The sequence below is a fragment of the Mirounga angustirostris genome, unplaced genomic scaffold, assembly GCF_029215605.1.
Source record: "Mirounga angustirostris isolate CCGP_5_RB_7025 unplaced genomic scaffold, mMirAng1.0.hap1 SCAF_7, whole genome shotgun sequence".
NCBI classification, from domain to species: domain Eukaryota; kingdom Metazoa; phylum Chordata; class Mammalia; order Carnivora; family Phocidae; genus Mirounga; species Mirounga angustirostris.
In genome coordinates this window covers 114167485-114192316 of record NW_026991715.1, presented here as the reverse complement: position 1 = coordinate 114192316, position 24832 = coordinate 114167485, and the positions used below count along the sequence as shown (strand labels likewise).

The 24832-nt window shown below is 38.9% G+C and overlaps 1 protein-coding gene across 4 annotated transcripts in view; it reads right to left on the bottom strand.

The window, feature by feature from the left end:
- Window positions 1–24832, bottom strand: part of LOC123863624 (sperm-associated acrosin inhibitor-like) — a 115209-nt gene that overhangs the window by 89063 nt on the left and 1314 nt on the right. The window lies entirely within an intron of this gene.

Below are 24832 nucleotides of genomic sequence, written 5' to 3'. Positions count from 1 at the left end.
ATAGAGATGACACATCTGGCTAGGATACAAGGCAAGCCTCAATGAGCTAGGATGATAATATCAGGTCACTTCTCTTGACTACACCTTACTGCCCTTGGCTGCTTTTAGCAGCATATGAGCAATAGCTCCTTATGATCCTAGAAACTGTGCCCAGGAAATTCTGAGATTTTTTCATCTTATAGATAAGCAAGCCTGTCTTTGTTTTAATGCATTTTTCTCTCCATTGAGAAATCATTGAATCACATAATCTCAGAGTTGGAGTGGCCATAAAGCTCATCTAACCCAAATGTAAGAAAGCTTCCTGTGAGATCTCTGAGAAGCAATCATCATCTAGCTTCTGCTTTGATGCGAAAACTCTCTTGTCAAAAAGATAGTCCATTCTTGACTTATTTGAGTCAATAGAATATTCTTAATTCATTGGGTAGAAATCAACATTGACTCAACTTGTCATTTATGATGACACAAGATTTAAAGAATATAAAAATATATAATTTGTCCATTCCATATTTATGGAGTACTGAATATGGCCTGGCATCATTTAATAAACAAATTCTCATTATTATAATCCCCTTCCCAGTCTCAGGCCCTTTTTCTTGTACTCCATTCTCACTCCAGAAAAGCAATCATAGCATCACCACTCTTGCTGAGTGAGTCTAAACTGATCATTAGTTTGATTTGAAGCCTTGATGGGAACGCTGCATCAGCTGGCACAAATGAAGAACCAAAACAAAAATCAGATCTTTCCCCCCCAAAATTCGTTTTGATTAAAGAAAATGGCCATTTCACAACATGTGGTAGAGAATTACTACTCTTATGTAATCTCAAAATTGGGATGAATTTTTCTATCTCAAAATTAAAAGCTCTTCCATACATCATTTAATACGTGAGAGATGTGATTTAGAATCATCTGTATAGAATCATCAGAGATAAAGCTGACATAACAATTTTGTTATGTACCTGAGTATTTACCCTATTAAGTGTCAAAACTGGTTTTATTTTAAGAATTTTAGATTCAAACCATTATTAAATGGAGTTAATGGAGCATAATGTCCAAGTGCATTGGCGTCAGAGTCAGAAAGAATTCTGTTAGTTCCCAGCTTTGTTGCTGTGTGACTAGGACACATCACTTTAATTTTCTGGACTTTCTGGACCTGTCTAGTCATTTGTACAATGAGAATAATTATAACACCTACCTCATTGAATTGCTATGAGCATAAATGCTATAATTTTTGCAAAGGGCTTTAAATAACCCTTTGTACACAGTAAGAATTCTAGGACATTTAGCTAGTATTATTATAAAATGCCATGTTTCTTTACTTATTCATCAGGGGATGAAGAATGTGATCTAGCCTTTTCATTTTGATTCAGGATGAAAATTATTAATATTCTTTAGAGACTTCTCATACATGATAATAAAAATTTTCAACTAATGAGCAGGCAATGTAAGCGACACTCTAAATTCTCTTTGAGGCTATGCTTCATAAGTGAAAGAGAATAATAAATTAGCATAGAAGTGAAGAAGATGTACTTTGAAGTCACAAACTTGGGTTCCAGCAATAGGCTCATCAATTACTAGCTATACGGTCTTGGAAAATGTACTTAACTTTTTTCTGTTTTGGTTTCCTTCTTTAAAGTAAATGTTAATAGAGTCTACCTCAAAAGACTGCAAGAGTTAAAAGGTAAACCACATTCAGCGTTCTCAGAGGGTTTCAGGCAAGTAGGCAGGAGTTCCATACAGCTCAACTACTGCCATTTTGCCTTCCTATTAAGCATGTAGGCTGATATGACACAAAAGGGGTGACAGAAGAGTGTGAGATGAATGGATGAGCCTGTCTTGTGAAATAAATAGGATTTTCTGAGTAAACAGTGAGAGGCAGTGGAGTACGTGATGTAGGCATCAAAATATATTACCCTGACTTAGATGCAGTGAAAAGTTCACCAGACATGAAGCAAGAAGTATTTGGCTGAGAGGAGAGGATAGAGTTTGGGTGGTCTCTAAGGCTACAGAGGTGCTCCAGGGTAGCGAAGACCAATCTGTGCAGTGTTGAGCCACTTAGCCTCCATCTTGCAAGGACTAACACAGCATCACAAGCAGGCAGTACCTAAGCAGATCGGTGCTTCAAAAAAATCACTTTCCAAGCAAGAATGCCAGAAGGAGTAAAAATAATTACAGCAAATATGTAAAGACCTTTCTATCTGCCAGCTACTATTCTAAGTGCTTTGTGTATACAAACTCACTTAATATTATTAACAACTATATGAAGTAGGTACTTCTACTCCCATTTTGTAGATGGAAAGGGCATTGGATTGAGAGTCAAAAGATGGATTAAGGACTGACTGTGCCATGGGCTTTAGGCCAGTTACCTCAGCTTTAGGAGTCAGAAGTCCTCATTAATTGGCAAAAATGCAAATAGAAGTAACTGCACTTCATTGAATTGAAGGGAGGCTCCTGTCAGAACATATGTGATAGGAAACAGTGTGGTAGTAAGGGCACTGTCACTCATGTCAAAGAGTGCTGGCCTCAAATCCACCTCAGCTTATGATCATAAACCAGTCACTCGTCATCTCAGAAGGGCTACCACATTTTTAAAATGGGAATAATAGCCAGGCCCATGCATAATATTTGGGGGCTCAGGGCAAGAATCTCCTTTTGCATAGGCTTAAATATGGTACCAATAATACTTACTTTTGAAGACTAATACAATGAGATATCACATCACACCTGTCAGAATGGCTAAAATCAACAACAGAAGAAACAAAAGGTGTTGGAGAGGATGTGGAGAAAAGGAAACCCTCTTACACTGTTGGTGGGAATGTAAACTGGTGCAGCCACTCTTCTTAAACAGTATGGAGGTTCTTCAAAAAGTTAAAAATAGAACTACCCTACTACCCAGCAACTGCACTACTAGGTATTTACCCAGAGGATACAAAAATACAGATTTGAAGGGATACATGCACCCCATTGTTAATAGCAGCAGCATCTACAATAGCCAACTATGGGAACAGCCCAAGTATCCATTGCCTGATGAATGGATAAAGAAGATACGGTATATATATGTAATATATATATGTAATGGAATATTATTCAGCCATTAAAAAGAATGAAATCTTGCCATTTGCAACAACATGGATGGGGCTCGAGAGCATTATGCTAAACAAAACAAGTCAGTCAGAGAAAGACAAATACCATATGATTTCACCCATATGTGGAATTTAAGAAACAAAGCACACGAGCAAAGAGAAAAAGAGAGAGAGAGAGAGAAATCAAGAAACAGACTCTTAACTATAGAGAACACACTGATGGTCACCAGAGGGGAGGTAAGTGGGCAGATGGGTGAATGGGGATGAGGGGGCGGGGGATAGGTGATGGGGATGAAGGAGGGCACTTGTTGTGATGAGCACCAAATGATGTACGGAAGTGTTGAATCACTATATTGTATACCTGAAACTAACATTACACTACATGTTAACTGGAATTTAAAAACTTAAAAAAACTATTATAAGGATTAATAGATAGTATTTAGAAGGGAAGTACCCTGAACATGTAACAATGTTAAAATGTTAAATTATATAAATGCTATTGTAACTGATCCTGCTGCTGCTGCTGTTGTTGTTGTTGTTATTATATTGTTATTTGAATGTGCTTGGAAAATCACTAGTAGTTGTAGGAACATGGGTAGTATTTTGGTAATCCCACCTCCTTTTGCCCCTATAAAACATTGAAAGGCCTTGTCATCAATTATTATATCAAGAAGAACCTACATTTGTCAGGCTGTGTGTTTAAATAAGTTCTTCTGGGCTTAAGTATTTCAAAATCCATGCCAGCAGCCTAGGGGGTATTCCTGAGGGGTTTGAGGGCTTCTATCTCAGTTTCCACTTCCTGGTTCTAAACGCTCTTTTCCTAAATGAAGCCTTCTCTCAGCTCAGCAAATATTTCTAGCATGATTTTACCATCTTAAATCACTAAGAGACAATTTAGTAATCAAGATGAATTCTCTTGCTTGAATATGATGCAAGTATAGGAGGCCTGGCTAGCACTGCTAGATCATCTGTCTTGATTCCATCCCACTGTCCTTGGTCATTTCAGCCCCACAAGCACAGCACTTGCCTCTTGTCCTTTGTCCTTGCCTTTGCCTCTGGATCTCCCTTTCTCTGGGGTTCTTGCCCTTGCCCCAGACAACAGCAGCCCCCAGGACTGTCTTCTGTCCAGAGGATTCTGAGATATTATCTCCTCACAGATGGGTGGATATATTTTTCTCCTGAAAGACTTTGTGACAACACATTTGGGAAGTGATAGAGTCACAGAATCTCAGATCTTGGAAAAGATCAAAGGTCTTATCTTTCAACTTTCAATTCAGAGAGGAATCTTACTCCGTATCCCTGAAAGAATGTCATTTGACTCTTGCTTCTGTTTGGATAGCCCTGAAGATGAGAAAGTCAGGCCTCCATAAGGCAGCCTTTTCCATCGTTTGACACGTTGAACGTTTAGAAAATTGTTTGCTCACAATCTCTTAATCACCACTTATTCAGGCATCGTGTGCCTGGTGCTGGGTTGGGGGCAATGATGAGTAAGATTATTTTTGTCCTCAGTGAACTCTTTATGTTGAGCCACAAAGCTACGTAATACAGTGGTTAAGTTGGTGAGCTCTGAAGACTCTTTTCCCAGGTTTAAACTCAGCCAATAATACTAAGAAAATTTCAGCTATAAGATGCTACACGCCCAAGTTCTAATGTAAAATATGGTGACTATGGTGGAAAACACTGTACTGTATAATTGAAATTTGTTAAGAGAGTAGAACTTAAATGTTCTCAGCAAAAACAAAAACAAAAACAAAAACAAGCCCAAGGATAACTATGTGATGGATGTGTTAATTAATCAGATGAGGAAAACCCTTTCACAATGTAAATGTACATCAAATCATCACAGTGTGCACTTTAAATATTTTACAATTTTAAAATAAAATCTTAAAAAAAGTCCTGGTAAATATCTTACAATTTTATTTGTCAATTAATGCACAAATAATTATATTCGCATAATATAATTGTGGTTAAACTGACTCAGCACGGTTCTTACAAAAATGAAGTTTTACAAGGAATTGCCCACATGGCCCTAGGAGAAAGTTCAGGAGCCTGATTAAAGTTTTGTCAAGCAAAGAATCTTGGTCACACTGTAGAAAGAATGATCTGTTCTAAGATAGTCCATCTTTATTTTTCAAACCCCTAGTGCTTGGGAGAACTTGGTGTTCCTGGGAAATCTGAGAACTGATCATATTTTTAGGATAGCACATCCTTCCTTAAGAGTTAAACCTCATGTCTTTGTTTAGTAAGAGTATGAGCTAAGCCCTGTTTCACCTGGTCATAACACAATCTTAAATATTGAATTATTGATTTTTCATGATCTCTGGGCTCCTGCCTTGTTATGCAATCCAAGTATTGTAATAGAAATTACACATAATAGACTTGAGTTTCCTGGCTATTTCTTTAACATACTTTATGTTAGAGGCACCTGGGTGGCTCAGTCATTAGGCATCTGCCTTCAGCTCGGGTCATGGTCCCAGGATCCTGGGATCGAGCCCTGAATCGGGCTCCCTGCTCTGCGGGAAGCCTGCTTCTCCCTCTCCCGCTCCCCCTGCTTGTGTTCCCTCTCTCGCTGTGGCTCTCTCTGTCAAATAAATAAATAAAATCTTATAAAAAAATAACATACTTTATTTAAAGTTAAATATAATAGTAGATGCTATGACTAGGAAAGTAGGAATGGCTATAGCAATAAAAAAGGATAAATAGATTGCTCTACTAAGACAGAAACATTGCCGTTAGGCAGTAAAGGAAGAAAGGACCCAGAAAATTAGCCCTTTAGTATAAAATTGTGGTATCCTAATCCATTGGTTCTCAAGTGAAGAGGTGAATCAGACTCTACTATGCACTGTGTCTGTGTGTGTGTGTGTGTGTGTGTGATATCTGAGTCATACTCTGGACCTACTGAATCAGAATCTTTGGGTGGGAGGGAGCAGGTGTTGAAGACAGACATGTAAATTTTTAAAAGTTCCCCAGAATTACTCACTCTAAGTTCATCTTTTTCACATTTGTTTCTTCTTGCTAGTTAAAAAACAGAATGTACTTCTATGGAACCCAATGATAATTTACAATCAAACAAATCAGTGTTAAATCATGGTATCATGCCACAGCTCTACAGCCTATTACAAATGAAATATTTTGGCCTGCAGTGTGTTCTTGGTCTTTGGTGACCTGGTGGCTTTGCCCTTGGTGTCACATGTAAACAGATCATTTGCAAAGTGACTTCATAATGGGGTCTCAGGTTCTCATAAGGGGTAGAGCCCTCAGTTCAAGAGAGTTGAGCCTTCAAGGATTTGCTAAGAAGCTCTTAAAAGAGGGAACTCTGGTGGATGAATCACATTGTTCCTTTTGGGAAAAGATGAAAATTTTCTTTGTGGCTATTTTGGCTACCAGCTATTTCTCATGTAAGGATTTGTCAAAGAACTTTGGGGAGGGAGTAAACATATGATCTTCTAAGGGAAGAAACAAGGCAATAGTAACTGTTTTCTAGATGTATGGATTTTTGAAACTTCGAAGTTTCTTCCAGAGATGAATTTACTACCTCAACCAGAATGAATATCAGTGGTGAATCCATTTTTCCATATTCCAAAAACTCTGTCATAGGCAGGTTCAGACTCAAGATATCTTAAAAGATGATCGATGAGAGGTATAATCACTATTGGACAAATAATTTGGTCTTTTGAATTGATAATTTCATCTCTCCTTCCATCTCTTCCTAATACTTTCCTATCATACTCCCATACACTGGTATTGTGTGTGTGTGTGTGTGTGTGTGTGTATGTATTCAAATTCCTTCTACACAAAGCAGTATCAGTTTCTAACATGGCTTACAGTTAGAGCACAACCTGATGTTATCAAATCTCAAGAGAGGGCTCAGCTTTTCTAATTAACTCCAGCAAAATGGGAAGGGAAGCCCATGATGCGAAACTAACTCTGCCAGAGGAGTGGTGAAGTGGAAGGGGAGGCAGGGAGGACATTCAGCTACAGTAGCCCAAAGGAGTCAAGGCTGTTAAGTGGAATATAAAATATGAAGGTCGTAGGAACTGTTAATAGTTTAGGTAAGCAGCTGTTGACACAGAGATCCCAAACAGAGGAAGAGGCTTCCTTATAAACAGATAGGGTTTGGAAAGAGGATATTTAAGACAGGCAATAGTCAAAAAAGAAGGCAGGTATCTAAGATTTCTGTCAGCAGGTAGCCAGGCTGACTCTCAAGAACTAGACTTTGTCTAAAAGGGGTCTACACAATGTCTGAGCAGCCCAGCGGTAGATGATCTGCTGAGTCCCAAAGGATGAAGCTTGGTTTTAAATCTCTCCTGCATAAAGTCAGCATTAAACCTAAGAATGGCTTTATGGTTGAATTCTCAATTGGGACACTAAGTGTATTTGGGGAAGTCTTTTGGGAATCAGGCATGGCTAGGCAAATCCTGCGTGAAGGAGTCAGATATTTTTCTAAGATTTTCATGGTTATTAATTTATATGGGATTCCTTAAGGGGTTAATTAACTGGTTGCATCTTAATACTACATTTTTTACTCGATCCTTTTTCCTAAACATTTTTGTTTCAGATATTTTTGGTCGCCATTTATCCAAGGTAAGTTTTCTACTTCCTACATGAGAATGATTTTTACAATCTTAGGTTTCCAGCATTTCTATTAGGTTTCTATATTAAACCACATGAAATTGCTAATATTTGAGCATTTCTGATATACATAATGGCAATGCATATAGTTAAATCTACCCATCTCTGACAAAATAGATTCTGGGGTAAATCAGGATTCATCCCTGTCTCTACTGTTCCTCTATCTCCTTACATACCACTAGCAATTAAAGCTCCTTATTTCTGATTTTTATTTTTCCCCCATCTTTAATCAAATTATCCTTCTTTTCATACTCATAGCCAATTTTAGAAAGCATTTTCATCTTGTAAGAATCCACTAAAGAATCAATTTTTTGGTAAAGCCTCCCCAAACAAATCTTGTTGCCTTACTCATTAAAAAAGGAGATGAGAGACATAAACAGTGTTTCCCAAAAAGTTATTTGAGTACCTTATAATAATATTAGTGATGATTTTAGCTAATTTGACAATGAATATTTTTTTATTGCAATGGTCATAGCTTTTCTTTAAAGCGTGTTAGGAAAAAATAGAATTACAACTTCAAATCCAATATCATGGATATTCATGTTCAGAACATTTCTAGGGTGAGTAGTCAAGTTTAAAAAAAGAAACCCATTCAACAAAAAATATTTTTAAAGAAAAATGGCACATGAGTTTGGAAGGAATTACGAGTCAAGTAACTGAAATTGGCAAACACTGCTGTCAGTAATGGGAGCCATTTAAGTTTCGTAGACAGGGCAGTACCCTGATATATGGATATGCGAATATACTGTGATCTGAGCCAATGAAGTAGAAATCTGTGGCAGCTCACTCCTTATCTGCTCATTACATGGTGCTCATTACCTTTCCAAGTCCCCCTTCTACCTATAGACAATTTACTCTGTCACTCAAGTCCTCTAAATCCAGCTTACTGCAACTCTTGGACTATGAAGGAAGAAAAACAAAATGAGGAGATATTGAGGAAATCTTTTCTCACTATTCCAGCCTCTTAATCCTCAGAGGACTGGACTATAGCCAATACCAGAGTGGGACCATGCAGGGTATTCTGATCCAGGCACCACAGTTAAAGGGGGTTTTGATGAACTAAAATAATTCCAGAAGCACTTGGACAGTGGTTGTAGGCATTTCTGTCACTTCCCAGAATGTTTTCTTTCCCTTCTAACAAGTTACAGATATATATTACACAGCCAAAGTTCAGGGCTGTATGGCTTCAGCTGTCTTTCAAAGTGGAAATCCTGAAGGCTCTGGCTGTTGAATTTAAGATAAAGGAAGTTTTGATGTGTAAAGTGTGAAGGAAGACATATTTTATCATTATCTCCTGTCTGCACAAAATAAAACTCTCAAGCACTAATATCAGAAGCCATTAAGAGATTATTAAAGGATAGAGAGTTTGACCTGTGAGTTTTGTTTTAGGACATTCCATGCGGTTATTATCAAAGGACGTCTATACAAAAGAAACATATATGCTCCATAAGAGTGAGCCCGTTATGCGCTTCTAATAATGTTACATATTCTAATACCTGCGTGTACTGCTTCGCTAACATGTAAGTGAAAACACCAAACACAAAACAGAAACTTCTTTTTAAAATCTAATGGGCCGCTGAGTGATAATCTATAGAACTGTTGAATCACTATATTGTACACCTGAAACTAATATAACACTGTTTGTTAACTACACTGGAATTAAAGTTAAAAACAGAAACCAAAAAACAAAACCCTTCTACACATTTTGGAAAATGTGTGTGAAGTCTTCAAGATGTGATTCTGTAAGCTAATCACCGGGGTTTCAGGTCAGCTGGCTGAACCTAAGGGGGCTGGGAGGGACCCAGGGACTAAAACACTGGGACTCTGAGCCCTCACCTCCAGCCCTAGCAGAGAAGCCACCCTCTATGTGTTTCGAACATTAGACTTCAATTTGAGATTATATGTGAAAAAAGTTTCTGTTCCTAAAATGTATGAAAATCACAGCCGTAAGAAAAATCACCCTTTTCAACCTAAGACTAAAGCAACAAATCTCAGCCCTCAGTCAGAAGGCTGAGTCCTGCCCCTGTGGTTAAGTGATACTGGGAACTCTCACAACCCCTTCCTACCTCAAGTTCTCATCTACAAATTCTGAGATAAGATTTCCTGCTTTACTTGCTAAATGCGCTATGACAACACTGACGACTCTTTCCTGGTATTTTTCAAACATACGAAGCTCTTTGCTGCTTCGGGACCTTTGGGCAAACCGTCCTCTCCTGTAAGAATATTCTCCCCAGCTTTTCACAGGACTAGTTCTTCCTCATTATTGGGGCTTCCGTCTAAATCCGTCTCCCTTACAGATGCCTCCCTTGGCCATCCTACCTAAAATAGATTTACCTCTGATAGTTTCCATGTGCTTCTGTTTCCTTCATAATTCTGAGCATAACTCCCAGGTATTTTATTTTTCTGTTTCTTTATGTTTGGCCTAGCACCAAACATAAGGTCCATGAAGTCAGAGGGCAGGTTTGTGATTTATTCTCAGCACTTAATACAGTGTCTGGCGCCAAGTAAGCCCCGTAAGTACTTGTTGAATGAATGACAAATGAACGAATGGGTTCTTAGGGGGGATGAATGTGACCATGGGCATAAAAAGCATTTTTAAACTTAAAGCAACCTTGATAGATAATTTGTTTTTTTAGTTTTAGCACTTACTGTATTGGCTCAATCTTTCAGTTGAGTAGGTGGCTAAGACTAAAGACTCTGACATAGACTAGGACTGAAATCTCAGCTCTTCTTTTTAAACTATATGACCTAGAACAGATAACCTCAGTAATTACCTGAGAAGCTGTGAGAATTGAAAAAAAATAATGCAGAAAGGGCCATCAGTGGCCTTGTCATGTTGCTTCCAACTAGACAACCTACCATCCCGGTTTGCCTGAGGCTGAGGGTTTTCCTGGGGCATGAGACTTTGAGTGCTAAAACAGGACAGTCTCAGACAAAACCAAAATAACTGGTCACCTTCCCATCCACAGGCCTTCCTATCTAGCCCCTAGTTCTCCTTCCATATTTACCAACTCCTTCTTTCACTCAAACTTATGACCTATACCATGGTCATCCTCAACCAGTACAAAGGTACCTTCCAGACAATCTCAAAACCTCATTTCCTAGGCTTCCAATGTAGTGGTCATGATAATCTCATGGCACACACTGAGATTCCTTAGAGGAAAGAGAAATTGTACAGACTACCCCTTCTCCCAAATTTATTATTAGCTCTCCCCTTCCTTCCTTTCTTCAAACTTACTGTTTACCCTCTTCCCTAGGATCCCAAGGTTTCAGGGAAATGAAAAATAACTTCTCATTGCTAAGAATTTATCCTTAGGGTTTTAACTTAAAAGCAGACTGAATAATCAATTCGCTCTTTTAGAGTATACAATCCAGTGGTCGTTAATGTATTTAGAGTTGTGTGACAATCACCACTACCTAATTTCAGAATAAATGTCATCAAAAAGAAACCTGTATCCCTTCTACCATCCCCCCAGTACCTGACAACCACTAAACTACTTTCTGTCTTTATGGATTTGCTTATTCTGAACAATTAGTATGAATGGAATCATACAACATGTGGCTTTTTGTTTCTGACTTCTTTCATTCAGCATAAGGTTATTGAAGTACATCCATGTTGTAGAATATATCAGTTCTTCATGCTTTTTTATGGTGGAGTGATAGTCCATTGTAGGGCTATACCACATTACTTTTATCCATTTGTCCATTAGTGGGCATTGGGTTGTTTGCACTTTTTGGCTATTACAAGTAATGTTGCTATGAACATTCATGTACAATTTGGGTGGACGTTTTCATTTCTCTTGGGTATACATCTAGGAGTGGAATTTCTGAGTTATATAATAACTCTATGTTTAACATTTTGAGGGATTGCCAAACTGCTTTTCAAAGCAGCTGCAACATTTTACAATCTCACAAGCAATGTATGAAGGTTCCGATTTCTTTACATCCTCACCAACACTTATTGGTTGATATTGGTCATCTTTTTTATGATAACCATCCTAATGGGTGTGAAGTGGTATCTTGTGACTATGATTTGCTTTTCTCTAATGACAAATGATGTTTAATATCTTCTCATGGGCTAATTATCCATTTGTATATCTTCTTTGAATAAATGTCTATTCAAATCCTTTGCTCACCTTTTAATAATATTATTTGCCTTTTAATTGTTGAGTTGTAAGTGTTCTTTAAAATTTTGGATACAAGTTCCTTATCATATACTTATGTGCAATATTTTCTCCCATTCTGTGGGTTGCCTTTTTACTTTATTAATGATATCCTATGAAGCACAAAAGATTTTAATTTTGGTGATGTTTAATTTAAAATCTACTGTTGCTTGTGCTTTCATTGTCATATCTAAGAAACCAGTGCTTAACCAAAGGTCACAGAGATTTACTCCTTTGTTTTCTTCTAAGAGGTTTATAATTATTAGTTCTTTTTTTTAAAGATTTTATTTATTTATTCATGACAGAGAGAGAGAGAGAGAGGCAGAGGGAGAAGCAGGCTCCCAAGGAGCAGGGAGCCCGATGTGGGACTCGATCCCAGGACCCTGGGATCATGACCTGAGCCAAAGGCAGACACTTAACCATCTGAGCCACCCACGCGCCCTTATAATTATTAGTTCTTATACTTATGTCTTTGATCCATTTTGAGTTAATTTTTGTATATGGTATGGGGCAGGACATCCAACTTCATTGTTTTGTATATGGATAGCCAATTGTCCCAGCACCATTCATTGAAGACTGTTCTTTCCCCACTGAATTGTCTTAATGCCCTTGTTGAAAATCAATTGACCATAAAAACAAGGGTTTATTTCTACAGTCTAAATTCTATTCCACTGGTCTGTATATCCATCCTTATGCCAGTATCACACTGTCTTGATTACTGAAGTTTGCCATAAGGTTTGAAATTGGGAAGGGTAGATTCTTCAACTTTGTTTTTTTACAAATTGTTTTGGCTATTCTGGGTCCTATCCTTAGAAAGTTTTAAAGGTGTTGTCAAAGAATAATGTACAGATCCGTTCAGCATAATAGTTTTAAGAGTAACATACGAGGAAAAAATTAAATATTCTAATAATAGATGATGGGTTTCAACAATTTGTAGTATAACTGTAGTCAGTATTTCTTGGGAAACAGTCCTGGAAAGCAATTGTGTCACTGTTTATGGTAATTCTATAAATATCAATGCTCCAATGCCGCCTGACTTTGCTAGAAAGAAATTTAATATTTTCCAAGTTTTTCATTTTCCAAATTGTTCTCAGACAAATTCAAAGACATTAGTAGTACTGGAGGGAAATACAATTTTCTTCGATAAAATCTGTTCCTTTTCCTATTGTGGCACACTGCCACTTAAATATCCTTGTCAATGTCCATCTCCCCGATGTTTAGTACACTTATGTCCTACTGCCAATCTTCTCTTTGTCCCGGTCCAGTTGAGAAATCCATTCTGCTTCTCATGCCTGGCCATTGCAGACAATTCACACATAAGAATTACCTGAGTCCCCAGCTGTCACATTTATCTCCTTTAACCTGCAGTTTCTTTCTTCTCAGATTTTCGAGGCATTCCAAATGTGGGGCCAGGACACATTCATGATAAGATGAGGGGACCAAGCACAACTTTACACTGCCTGCATATGTGTCTCCCTCCATCCTTCTGGTTGTAACTCAGGTTCTGCCAGTACTTTATTTCTGCATCCTGGGGCAGTCGGAAGGTTGATCTGCTTGGGCACACCAAAGACCTCTGGCTGAACATTTTGCTTAAAGGCTCATCCTTTTTAAGCCATATATAATAAAAAGAAATTTTACTAGACATTACGTATTTAGTTTTCTAAAAATAAGCACAATACAATGTTAATTTAAAAAGGGGAAAATATGAGGATATAAAATGATATATACAGTATGATCAGTCTTTTGAAAAATATATTCCATTACATATACATGGAAATATAGACTATATTAAAGAGAATACAGGATGGGGATTTTTGAAAACTTAAGAATAAATGTATGTAACTTTTGTGCTTATTTTAAGCCAGGCACTGTGCATGCTACTACATAGTAATTATCTTATTCAGTATTCAAAAGGATCCTGTGAAGGAGGTATTGGTATTCACTCCCATTTTATAGATGATGAAACTGAGGCTTAGAGTAATTTAGGGACATACCCAAGATGTCATAGCTCACAAGGGGAGAAACCAAGAGATGAGTCTAGAAATCTGATAGCCAGAGCCTTCAAGTTAAACTTTGCATTATCCTATCTCACGATTAGAATCTTATATTTGGCTAGAGTTTTAGGATTTTTCAGAATAATTTCTCATATTTATCAATTTGTCTCATGAATATTACTAAGCACCTCATAAATTCGTGACACTGCTAGGGAAAAATATACTATTACCATAAATAATACAAGATCATAAAGCTGCCGCAGCTTAGAAAGCACTTGCCCAAACATGGCCCCTGTGAGATCCACACTAATACTGCTCTGTAGGCAGGAATACAGTTATTCCCTTTTTTACATATAAAAAGAAAAGACTCCAAAGTTAATTGTTGCCCAATGTCAAATAGGAAGTATTTGAAGAAGACGAACATTTTTGTCATTGCCCAGTAGCTCCTATGTGGCTAGTGTTAAATTTTTTTTTAAAAATGGACCACTTTTTTGGGGGGCGCTGGGTGGCTCAGCTGGTTAAGCACCGGACTCTTAATTTCAGCTCAGGTCATGATCTCAGAGCTGTGAGATGGAGCCCCACTGGGGGCTCTGCACTCAATGGGCAGTCTGCTGGAGATTCTCTCCTTCTCCCTCTCCCTCTGCCCCTCCCCCCTCTCTAAAATAAATAAATCCCTAAAAAAGCAAATAAAAAATGGACCACTTTTTCATGAAAAATGCAATAGCAAAAGCCCACTGACTATAATTTAGAACAAAATGTAGTCATTGGCTTGCTGTTATTATTGTATTTGGCCAAAAGGGGTAAATATCTTCATCTATGTTTTCCACATTGCTGTCTTTAGCTTGCTCTTGACCCCTATGTCCTTTGCCCCCAACAATAAAAATCCTTCCTGCTTACAGTTCATAGAGTACTCTCACGGTGAGCCTCAAAGAGCTTTCTAAGTAGGTACCCATAATTGTGGCCATTTTACAAATAAGGTAATCCTGGTTCAGAAAAGTGAAAAAATTTCCCGAGGGTACCTCAGCGAATCATTGTTTGTCCCTTCCTGTACTTCTTAATATACAGGTTCACACATTTGCTAAAAGCTCTAATAATTTTTCACCATGATTACAACATAGAGGATTCTCCAAGGTGAAGGAAGAGTGAGGGGAGAGCGTATCTTTGTAGCTATGGGTTATTTTTAAGTCAGGTGTTTATAAATCAAGGCCTCCCTTCCCTTAAAATCCTTACTGGAATACAGCTAGGTTAGAAAGAAGGACAGTTATATTGCATACAAATGGTCTCTAAATATTTATATCAATTTCTCTTAGAGCTTTGAAACTCACGCTTCAAATTCAGTACAATGGAAGATGCAGAAAGACTGAAAAAGTCTGGGATATGACGTGATTTTCCTTTGTCAGGAGTGAACCCATTTGAATTAAGCATCATCTTTCCTTCAAAAAGTGGAATTCATTGTATTACTTTATTTTTAAAAAATCAATAAATCTTATCCTAATGGAAAGTCCCTCTTTAACTGAAGATATTTTTAATGAGATGCGCCAGAATTGGGTTTCTAGAAATACAGAGCTGAATAGAAAGTGAACCCTGACTTTGAGCAACTCATAGACTGATAGGCTAATTGGACAATTCATTCATTCATTCAGTCAGTATTTTTTTTTTTAAGATTTTATTTATTTATTTGATAGAGAGAGTGAGGGAGCACAAGCAGGGGGAACAGTAGAGGGAGAGGGAGAAGCAGGCTCCCAGCCAAACAGGGAGCTTGATGCGGGGCTCAATCCCAGGACCCTGGGATCATGACCTGAGCCGAAGGCAGACGCTTAACCATCTGAGCCACCCAGGCGCCCCCAGTCAATATTCTTTAAGTACTCACGAGACTGAGAGATTTGGTTAAATTCTGGGACCTCAATGGTAATCAAAACAGGTCTATGTCCTTGTGCAGTTTACAATGCAGCAAGGGAACAAGAAAATGAATGATTCTTTAAAAATATGTGGGCAAGAAAACAACCCCATGACTTCTAAGCACCAACCTTGGGATTGCTGCAGGTTAGCCTCCTCCTCACAGCTAGGCCTTGATGTTCTGTTTAACATAAACAATTTCATAGAACATTAACACCCAGCAAAGCCACAATGAATCAAGACAAAGACAGTACCACTCCATAACCACACCTGAACAAAGGCAAAACGTGAACATTATGCAAACTACAAAATACCAAACATCCCCTAACTAAACTAATGTAAGTGACTGCCACTTCTCTACCAATTACAACGTTAGCCTTTGGTTATTCTTCCCTCTTTCTAAATAAGACTTTCTAAGACATCAAAGTGCAGAAATATCCCACTCCTGAGGGCATGCAATCTAGAGCAAAGCCAGTCCTCCTTAAATTTTCCCCAAATTAATTTAATAATCCCAAATCCTACAATAAATCTTTTCTAATCTCTTTTTACTGAGCTGCCCTATGGCTTCTCATGTGCGTTCTCCCTCTCCGCAATAAATCATAAACCCAACTTGTTCAACTCAAATGTTCCTGGTGTTCTCCAGCTGGAGGGCGTTGAGAAATGCAAAACTTGAAAGTGGCAACCATATCATGCCTGTTGTTCAAAGCCCTCTTTTCTCACTTCTCTTTTAAGGCATTGAGAGGGGCATGAAGAATATGAAAATAGGTGATACTTGAACCCTTAAGGGATAGGGAATATTTTTTAAAAATTTTATTATGTTATATTAATCACCATACATTATATCATTAGTTTTTGATGTAGTGTTCCATGAGGCATTGTTTGCATATAACACCCAGTGCTCCATTCAGTACATGCCCTCTTTAATACCCATCACCAGACTAACCCATCCCCCCATCCCCCTCCCCTCTAGAACCCTCAGTTTGTTTCTCAGAATCCATAGTCTCTCATGGTTCACCTCCCCCTCCGATTTCCCCCCTTCATATTTTATTCATTTATTTTCTCATTCATTGACTCATATGATACCTTGTTCCAAAAATAATTGAAGGTGACAGATATTATTCGGTGGATTCAGACATACAAAGTGGAGGGCAGCTCTCTGAGAACAGTCATATAAAGACAACACTGACCAAAGAGACACGTAAACACAATGGAACCCTAAAGTGAGATGAGGATACCCCAAATGACACTAACCTCTAACCAAATACTCCTTTCCCCACAGGTCAGGCTCTCCATACGCTTTCCTCAACCCAGAATGACATGTGAATCACCTCCTGTCAGGTTCTACTTGACTCCCTGTCTCCATGAGCATCTTCTTCCCTTGTCTGGAGACTCGTCATTTCCATCCCCATTCTCAATCACTATCCCCTACTGATGGCAAGCTCAGTCTGATCTCAGGATCTAAAACAAAACAAAGCAAACTCATTTATTCCCCCTTAAAGAATTTAAGAAGCTGTAGTTCATTTCTCAGGTAAATCCAAGTCAGGTCATTCTTGGTCAAACCTAATGATTTTTAAGTTGAGTAGTGCTATTCTCATAAGAGCCATTAAAATATGTGTCTGTGACTTTTGCTTATCAGAAAGACTGGGGTGGTATTACCATCATTCAGTGGACTAAGGCTCTGTAATGCACCACACAGTGAAGAAATGACCCATCCAAAATGCCAGTAGTACTCCTATTGAGAAACATCTCACCCATAGACGGAAAGTACCATCTCCAAAACTGCCTCTCCCCGTGCCCACACCAGGTATCAGTCCACTCCACTGGGCTCTGTGGGGCCTCAAAATCTTTCTCAACGTAACAATCTAGGCATGCCTTGTTAATCAGACTTGTCATGGAAGACAAAACCCATTTTCCTTTTTAAGACTAAGGAGGTTTCATGGTTCTCGAGATGAAGTCTTCACCTGATACCTTTAGTCCTATCCCATTTCCTACGCCTGTAGCCATGACTTCGTCATCTGACTGCTCTCCCAGTCCTTCTAAGCCAAGGGCCCTGTGAGGGAGGTAAGCTCTGTGGCTGGGACCCTGCAATGTTCCCAACAGGTGTCTCTGACTGTAAATGCCAGCCTGCTAGCATTACCTCTCCGGGGGGGGGGGAGGGGGGGGGAGGCTTGCTCCTAGCACAGTGAGTGAACTACACCCTCTAGTGGGGAAACCACATGTAATAGAACCAACTTCTTTGGAAGAGTAACACCCAAAAGAAAATCCAACTCAAAGTGACTGAAGTAAAAAAAAAAAAAAAAAAAGTGTGTGTGTGGCAATCTCTATGGTCCCTACACTTGACAAGTCAAGAGGAATCTCTGAACTCAGATATGGCTAGATGAGAGTTTCAGAAAAAGTTGCCAGAATTTTTTCTCTCCGTTTTGGGGATCCATCCATGCTTTCCTTGATGTTGTCTTCCTTTTCAGATAGACATTAACCACCCCACCCCACCCTCATCCCTGTGACAGATCTAAGCAGTTCTAGACTTAACAGTTTCAGTAGAAGGCCGCTTTCCTTTCCTAAAACTTCTAATAAATGATTTGAGGCTTATTAGACTAGTTGGAATAAGATTCCCGAATCAGTCTACAAGCTATGGCTACAGACATGCTTAATGCTCATTGAAATGGCCTGAATTATAAGACACCACAGGAGCCGGGGGTGATGCAGCCCCTCTATAGGGACTAGAAGAGGATAAAGAATTATTCCCCAAAGGAATATTGAGGCACTATTGCCAGGATAAATGAATGAAAATCAAGCAAAAACAACAGATGCGTCAACACTATCCTTTCTGGATGCCATCTTTCCTCCCCTGAATCTGAGGTTGCCCTCAGGCCTGTGCAAAACTCAATCCCCTGCTATTTTTTTTTTTTTTTTTTTTGCCTTATTACAATTAACTATTTAGCCCTTTTGTATCATAATAACACTTTACTATTTTGGTAGAAAGCAAGGAAATGTCACCTAGAGATCTAAGCCTTCTGGAAAACATGCTTTCAAACAGGCTTTCAGACACATACAAAATTATTTGACTTCCCATTCCACAAACCATGGGAAGTTTGGTAAAAGGACCCCAGGGCATTTATGTTTTTACTACTTGCTCTGTATCTCTAATTTTGCAGAGTTCTCCATCAGCTTCTCGTTTCACCTGATACTGATGCCTCACTCCCTACCACTTTGGTACAAGTGAGGCCTTCCCCATCTTCCTTCATTCCTCAAGCACTTTCAAGGCTATTTGGGATAACAAATGTTTTGTAAAGGTTTGAAACAATAAGGGAGGACAATGGCTAGCAATCATAGGAAATATATCAGGATTCTTTTGGTTAAGAGTGATGAAAATCCAGGGCACCTGGGTGGCTCAGTTTGCTAAGCATCCCACTCTTGGTTTAGGTTTGGGTCATGATCTCAGGGTCGTGAGATTGAGCCCCGTGTTGGGCTCTGTGTTCAGTATGGAGTCTGCTTGAGATTCTCTCTCTCCCTCTCCCTCTCTGTCCCTCCCTTCTCTCTCTCTTTCATATAAATAAATAAATAAATCTTAAAAAAAGAGTGATGAAAATCCAACTGCAACTTAGCTTAGGCTAAATAAGAAAAGTGTGGGTTCATGCAATTAGGAGAATTCAGGGTGGGTCTTAACTCAAGCGCAGCCACAGACTTAAACAATACCAGGAGTCCATCTCTACCCTCTGCTAGTCTTTAAGTGCTGGTTTTATCATCTCTCTTACAGACTTCATCTACATGAGGAGATAATGGCTGCTACCTCCCCAGTCAAGTGTCCTTACTGCTCATGAGCCAAAAGGAAAAGGGGTGGGGGTGGGAAGAAGGGAATACTGGGATCCAGTCCAACACACCTCCAATTAATATGCAACTACAATCCCCAGACATAGGAAACAGAGTTTTTTTTTACATGATTAAGTGTCTTATAATCCCCCAAAGATTCAATGTAAATATAGAAATGAAGATATGAATTATATCTACATTACTATTATGTGTTCAGAAACAATCTATAAATGTCATAAATATGTCTTAAGAAAATACAGCATATTAAAGAATAGAATGGAATGAATCTTATTCTAATTCAAAGTTTTTGATTGAGTATTGATTTAAACTTAGAATTTTAAGTTGAAAGAATAAGAATTTTGTTAAAACTAAATATTATTGGTGGGGTGTCTGGGTGGCTCAGTCATTAAGCGTCTGCCTTCGACTCAGGTCATGATCCCAGGGTCCTGGGATCGAGCGCCGCATAGGGTTCCCCGCTCCGCAGGAAGCCTGCTTCTCCCTCTCCCACTCCCCCTGCTTGTGTTCCCTCTCTTGCTGTGTCTCTCTCTGTCAAATAAATAAATAAAATCTTCAAAAAAAATTAAAAATAAATAAATAAAAATAAATATTACTGGCATTTTGAGAAGTTGTCATTTGCCATACTTATATGTTTACTTGAATAGAATTATAAAGTTTATTTATTTGGTTTTGTTTATGAAGCAATTGAAGCACTTAAAAGGAAAAATTGAGTGTATTAGATTTATCCATTCATTCATGAATTCCTTCATTCAATAAAACTTAACTGTGTACCCACCCCCCACATCTGTTCAATTTTGAGAAACCAATTCACCTCTATGCTTATTTATCTGTCTTCCCTTACCAAATGGAAGGTTTGCCATCACAGTTGTTTCCTTGCACCTAGTCCAATGCCTGACCCCAGAGCAAGCACTCAGGAAATATATATTGAATGAATGAACCACGTGAGGCCCAAAATGTAATGTTTTAAAAAATTACAACTGTTCTCTCCCTGTTATCTTTGGAATTTAAGGACCATCAGTTTCTGTTGCAGTACTGGGTCCACCTAGGGGCCCATCTTCCATTTCTTTCCTTGTAATAGCTGAACGACACTGATTCACCTTCTACTTAGAGGGAGGTAACTTGCTCACTCAGCTAACATGAGGGGGAGCCACAGGGTATGCAAGGGCAAACAGGGACTCCCGTGTGCAGCTGGAACACACTGTGAAGGGAAACGAGATTTAAATGGTAGGCCACAACCAATGTGTATTGGGCCTTGGACATCTGATTGACAAGTTACAAATGTATACATGAAGGTTAAAAATTCAATCACAAAAGAGCCATTATAATGCACAGTATGCTTTAGGAAGATTAATCAGATTTTCATTTGGAGGAAAAAATTACAAGAGTGTACCATTTAGTAATGAGGAATATGGGTTTTGAAGTTAGATAGCTCAGATTTCATAATAATTCTCTGCAATTTACTAGCTGTGTGAACTTTAGCAAAAAACTTAACCACTCTGAACCTGAGTTGCATTGTTTATAAAACGGCGTAAGCGGTACGTAGGTCACAGAATTCATCGGATTAAATGTGATGATGTATTTAAATGACCGGTAGAGTGACACTGTGATTAAAAGAATGCAAAACCAAAACAAACACAATCAAAGTAAGACTTTGCAGGGGAGAGGCTAGAGCCAGGACGATTGAGACAGGGACACAATTAAGAAGCAGTGACACAGAAGCCCATAGTGGGAGGAAAAGTGAGTTAAAGAGGGTGCTCAGCAGTTATTTCAAGTGTAGCTGCAAACAGCTTGGACTCACTGGGTGCCCGCTGTGCTGCAGGGCATCCTGGCATTCCCCTGAAGTGTTCTTTGTTCAGAACATGTCTCCCAGCCTGCCTAGGAGCAGAGACTGGTTCCTGGTCATCTCTGCCACCCTAGTGTCTAATATATTCCCAGGTTCCATGAAATCTTTTTAATAAATGTCGACTGAACGTAAATAGCTCTTGACATTTCAAACAATTTTCTAAAGAGTAACTTCTGTGCTCCGATATCTCTAGAGATCAGGCTAAAAGACCTGCCCTAGAGGTAGTGACAGGGAAAACACAACACAAGTAATTGTAAAAAGAAAGCTTGTCACTTTTTTCTTTTTTTTTAAAGATTTTATTTTTTTATTTGACAGAGAGAGACAGCAAGAGAGGCAACACAGGCAGGGGAAGAGGGAGAAGCAGGCCTCCCACTGAGCAGGGAGCCTGATGCAGGGCTTGATCCCAGGACCCTGGGATCATGACCTGAGCCAAAGGCAGATGCCCAACGACTTAGCCACCCAGGCGTCCCTAAAGCTTGTTAGTTTCTTAAGTTTCATCCTCAATCTTTTCACTTTCCTGTGACATAACTTTGATCTGGTGTAGTCTGGTCCAAAATAAAAATAAAAATAAAAAGCAAAGGCCTTGTTGCTTAATGCTTTACTCAGAGCTCAGGCTGACAAAAGCCTCCCATGCAGGTTTTTCCTTTTCCTGTTTCTCTTTCTCTTCCTACCTTCCTTCATTCTCTCTTGTTTTGTTTTTTTTATTGTTGTTATATTTTTGGATTTTTTTCCTAATCTACCACCTTGTGTTTGGTTTTGAAACTACAATTCTCTATGCATATACCTATGTACAATATCCTTCCTTAGCATTTCCTTATGTAACTTGGGAAAGTGTAAAATGCTTTGAAAATGAACTTCAGAAATACCACATGCTAAGAGTTCAGCCCTTGCAACTTCAACTATAGGCGAGAAGGAAAGAAAAGAGGGCTCTGGACAGTCAAATAATAACAGCTAAGCTTTGTGGAGTTTTTGATGCATGCCAGGCACTAAGTGGGTTACAAATATTTCCTCACAAAAAAAAACCAGAAGAGAGCAAAGATGTGGAGAAATTGGAATCCTTGTGCTCTGCTGGTGAGAATGTGAAATGGTGCAGCTGAATGGAAAAATTAAAAATAAAACTACCATATGATCCAGCAATCCACTTTTGGATATATATGTGAAAGAATGGAAGGGTAGATCTAGAAGAGATATTTGCATACTCATGGTAACTGAAGCATTATTCACAACAGCCAAGAGGTAGAAACAACCCAAATGTCCATCAATGGATGAATGGACAAACAAAATGTGGTATATACATACAATGGAGTATTATTCAACCTTAAAAAGGAAGGAAATTCTGACACATGACACAACAGGGATGAACCTTGAAGACATTATGCTAAGTGAAAGTGGCCAAACACAAAAGGACAAAAAATAATATGATTTGTATCTAGAGACAAAAAGTGCAATAGTTGCCAGGGGCTGGGGGGTGGGCAGGGATGGGAGTTAACTGGTATAGAGTTTCAATTTGGGAAGAGAAAAAAAAAAGTTCTGGAGGTGGCTGGTAGTAATTGTTGCATGGCAATGTAAATATACTAAATGCCTCTGAAGTCCACACTTAAAAATGTTTAAGATGGTAAATTTTATGTTATGTATATTTTTACACAATTAAAAAGCATGTAAAGAATGATTCACATGCAGACTCAAAACTATTTGTACTGGTGGGGTTACCAGGCTTTCTTTTTGTTACCTGTGCTAATAAAACGTACGTATGTCCAAATAAATTAAAAACAAATAAATGAGGTAGTGTGGTAAATTAAAGATGGCCACAAATTCTTTGCTACTCCTTCGATTAAGAGGTGGAGTCTTACTCTTTTCCCCTTGAAATTAGGCTGGCTTAGTGTCTTCTTGACCAATAGACTGTGACAGAAGTAACTTCTGGGATCCAAGGTTAGATCATAAGTCCTACTTTACTGCTTGGAACAGCTCACTCTCTGCATTTATGGTCTCTGAGAGCCCCCTAAGCAAGCACTTTGTTGTGAGAAACCCAAACCAGAGAAAGAGGCCATGTGCAGGCACTCTGTTGGATAGCTCTAGCTGAGCCCCTAGGGAGCTTCCAGCCTGAATAGCCAATAACATGACATTCATTTGAGCCTGAAGTTAACTATAGTTTCAGCTGACATCTGACTGCAAATGTGTAAGAGACCCCAAGCTCGAACCACCCAGCCAAATCCAGTCAACCCACAGAATAACAAATTGTGTTTAACCACTAAATTCTGCTGTGGTTTATTATGTAGGTACCATAATGATGTCCATTTTTACTTGGCAAACCTGAAGCTGAGAATTGAAATGCTTGCTCATGGTCTCTGCCAGTAAGCAGAGGAACTCACACTTGAAGCAGATCTTTCTAAACTTCTAAAATTGTAAAGCCTGCATTGCTGACCACTGAATACACAGTTTCTCAGCTGAAGCAGCTATAGAAGGATATATTCTCAAAAAATCCTGTATTTAATTCATAGCTGAGTTCTGCCACATTACTTGACTCCAAGCGTAATGTGGATGACCCCAATGTGCATGGTACCTCCTGCAGTTTTGCATTACACAGGCCCCATAGCCATAAGGGGACCTAACAAACCCTGTCCCCTATCCTCAACCAGAGCTTGTTCTCTTAAGTGTTAAGACCTTCCAACAAATGTTCAGCCCCTATTTAAGGGCCTAAGACATTTCAAGGGAGAAGAGAGGCTGGTGCTAGAACCTATGGGAGTATGAGAAGTAAGAGGTATTTAAAATTTTAATTAAGAGGTGGCTGGGTGGCTCACTCAGTTAAGCGCCCGGGTCCTGGGATCCAGTCCTGCGTCAGGCTCCCTGTTCCTCGGGGGAGCCTGCTTCTCCTTCTGCCTCTCTCTCTGTCTCTCGTGAATGAAATAAAAATAAAATCTTTAAAAAATTAATTAAAAAGCAGGGAGTAAGAATTAAAAAAAAAAAAAAACCCACAGTGGTTCAGAGCCATTTAGTATAGGGCAGATTTCTCTGTAGAGGGAAGAGCTTCCCTGATGATGCTACTGTATGAGAGCAGGGAACACTAGCTCAGGACTCTAATAAAAACCCACATCACCAAGGAACAAAAAAATCTTGGAGGTAAAGGGATGCACACCTTCTACCTTAAAATGCTAAAACTGGGGCACCTGGGTGGCTCAGTCGGTTAAGTGTCCAACTCTTGATTTTGGCTCAGGTCATGATCTCAGGGTCCTGAGACTGAGCCCCACGTCTGGCTCTGCACTAAGCAGGGAGTCTGCTTGTTCCTCTCCCTCTGCTCCCCGCCCCCCACAAATGAATAAATAAAATCTTAGAAAAAGAATGTTAAAACTAGTTTTTAAGTCTACTTATAGACAGCAGGCACTCATAGCACTCAGAAA